Source organism: Nematolebias whitei, chromosome 18 (assembly GCF_014905685.2).
Source record: "Nematolebias whitei isolate Nwh7 chromosome 18, NemWhi1, whole genome shotgun sequence".
Classification (NCBI taxonomy): domain Eukaryota; kingdom Metazoa; phylum Chordata; class Actinopteri; order Cyprinodontiformes; family Rivulidae; genus Nematolebias; species Nematolebias whitei.
The window spans coordinates 40,957,629-40,961,079 of record NC_056515.1 but is presented as its reverse complement, the minus strand read 5'-3'; positions in this window follow the sequence as shown (position 1 = coordinate 40,961,079).

Here is a 3,451-nt window from a genome sequence, read left to right as displayed (position 1 = left end):
GGCAAATGTCAATATTTTATTCGTAATATAACATAGATGACAGATCACAAGTTTAATCTGAGTAAATGTAACATCCATCCATCCATCCATCATCTTTACCCGCTTATTCCATTTTTGGATCACGGGGGTCGCCGGTGCCCATGTCCAGCAATCACTGTGCGAGGGGCGGGGGACACCCTGGACGGGTCTCCAGTCCATCACAGGGACACATAGAGACAAACGAGACAAACAACAATTCACTCTCACACCTAGGGACAATTTAGAGTCACCAATCAGCCTAACATGCATGTTTTTGGTCTGTGGGAGGAAAGTGGAGCACCCGGAGAAAACCCACGCATGCACGGAGAGAACATGCAAACTCCACCCAGAAAGGCCCCTGGACCGGGGTTTGAACCAAGGACCTGCTTGCTGAGAGGCAGCAGCTCTACCAGTTGCACCACCGTGCTGCCCTAAATGTAACATTTTAAAGGAAAAATATGTTGATTCAAAATTTCACAGTGTCAACAAATCCCAAAAAAGTTGGGACAAGTAGCAATAAGTGGCTGGAAAAAGGAAACTGAGCATATAACGAACAGCTGGAAGACCAATTAACACTAATTAGATCAATTGACGACATGACTGGGTATAAAAAGAGCTTCTCAGAGTGTCAGTGTCTCTCAGAAGCCAAGATGGTAAGAGGATCACCAATTCCACCATTGTTGCACAGAAAGATAGTGCAGCAATACCAGAATGGTGTTACCCAGCGTAAAATAGCAAAGACTTTTAAGTTATCATCATCAACCGTGCATAACATCATCAAAAGATTCAGAGAATCTGGAACAATCGCTGTGTGTAAGGGTCAAGGCCGTAAAACTCTACTGGATGCTCGTGATCTCCGGGCCCTTAAACGTCACTGCACCTCAAACAGGAATGCCACTGTCAAGGAAATATCAGAATGGGCTCAGGAATACTTCCAGAAAGCATTGTCAGTGAACACAATCCACCGTGCCATCCACCGTTGCCAGCTGAAACTCTACAGTGCAAAGAGGAAGCCATTTGTAAGCAAGCTCCACAAGCTCAGACGTTTGCACTGGGCCAGGGGTCATTTAAAATGGAGTGTGGCAAAATGGAAGACTGTTCTGTGGTCAGATGAGTCACGATTTGAAGTTCTTTATGGAACACTGGGACGCCATGTCATCCGGACCAGAGAGGACAAGGATAGCCCAAGTTGTTATCAACGCTCCGTTCAGAAGCCTGCATCACTGATGGTATGGGGTTGCATGAGCGCTTGTGGCATGGGCAGCTTGCATGTCTGGAAAGGCACCATTAATGCAGAGAACTATGTTCAGGTTCTAGAACAACATATGCTCCCATCTAGACGTCATCTCTTTCAGGGAAGACCCTGCATTTTTCAACACGATAATGCCAGACCACATTCTGCAGCAATCACAACATCATGGCTACGTAGGAGAAGGATCCGGGTACTGAAATGGCCAGCCTGCAGTCCAGATCTTTCACCTATAGACAACATTTGGTGCATCATAAAGAGGAAGGTGCCACAAAGAAGGCCCAAGACGATTGAACAGTTAGAGGCCTGTATTAGACATGAATGGGAGAGCATTCCTATTTCTAAACTGGAGAAACTGGTCTCCTCTGTCCCCAGACGTCTGTTGAGTGTTGGAAGAAGAAGGGGGGATGCCACACAGTGGGAAAAATGGACTTGTCCCATCTTTTTTGGGATTTGTTGACGCCATGAAATTTGGAAACAACAGATTTTTCCCTTAAAATGAAACATTCTCTCAGTTTAAACTTTTGATCTGTGATTTGTGTTCTATTCTGAATAAAATATTAGATGTTGGCACCTCCACATCATTGCATTCACTTTTTATTCACAATTTGTTTAGTGTCACAACTTTGTTGGAATCTGGTTTGTATATACACGCACACACACACACACACAGACATATATACACACACACACACACATATAGAAAACATACAGGTCCTTCTCAAAAAATGAGCATATTGTGATAAAGGTCATTATTTTCCATAATGTAATGATAAAAATGAAACTTTCATATATTTCAGATTCATTGCACACCAACTGAAATATTTCAGTTCCTCTGTTCTCCTCCTACACACTTCACCTAAAACATTCATGTTAGCTTACAATCCAGAAAAACACTCATCTCCAAAACTAAACGTTTGATGGACTGAAAGAATCGTGTAGAACCTGCTGTCTGATTAATGCTTTGGCCATCAAGTGGATTGCTGAAGGTCCGTTCTGGGTGGTCCCCCCTCCCCGCCCCCCCACCGGCAGCATCCACCCAGGTGGAGCGCCCTGACGCTGCATCTCATGCCTCAATTAGTGCTGCTGCCCTCTGCTCGGACTCCATTAGGCCGTGATTTATCCCAAAGAAATATAATTATAGCTCCAAATAAAATAATCAGCATTGAGGAGCGATTTCCTTAACGAGACGCAGCGCGGAGCTCGTCACGGAGCAGCAGCGCCTCATTACGGCGCTAATGACACTTTGGGGTGATCCCCATAATTATTGAGATGTGTAAAATAAGGATCAAGTCAAATGTAACCTTCATTTGTCTGGCAGTCCAGCTCCTTCATTAGACTGTTCAGGAAGGACCCCCCCGGCCTTACTTTAGAACAGCTGCAGCACCGACCAACATCTGGATTCTGACGGACAGGCTCTCTGTCGCCATGGAGACACATCAGCTGCTGTACAACACATTTAAGAGGCAGAGTGCTGATGTGCCCGTCACTTTGAACAGTGAATGTTTGTATTTGGACATGGGTGTTTTTCTGGAGTAAACCTAAATGTTGTTGATGCACGATGTTCTGTTGGGGGGGGGGGGGGGTGTTACACTGTGGAGAACATTGTCTGAGACAGCTCTGAGTGGAGGGAGCAACTTGAGGAAGCTAACCCCATTTTCCAGCATGCTCACGTGCACTGATGGTGCTTTCACTTTTTGCTCTGTGATGGGGGACAGTGATCACTACATGCCACCATGAATGTGTCTGTTAGCAAAATATCTCATGAGCCATGGGACTGAATGTAAACCTGCACAATCACTGGACGAACACAGACAACTGTAACTTTTGGAGTCTATTCAATTCAAGATGGCTGCCACAGCAAGTTGGGTTTCACCGACATTGAGCCAAAACTGAACGAGGTAGTAGCTGAGAGTCGTTCACAACTCTGAGCGTGACATCACTGCGAGACGGCGCTGGACACGCAGTCCTTCACGTTACGCTGAGCGGGTCTGAACTGTGAGTGACGACAACGGTTCAGTTTTTACTTGTCATTTTTTATTGAAAACAAGACGTTCTGAACAGAGGAGGAACGCTGCTCTGTAACTTACTGACTGCTCTACCAGAGCAGTCAGTAAATGCTCTGGTAGAGCAGTCGGTAAATGCTCTGGTAGAGCAGTCGGTAAATGCTCTACCAGAGCAGTC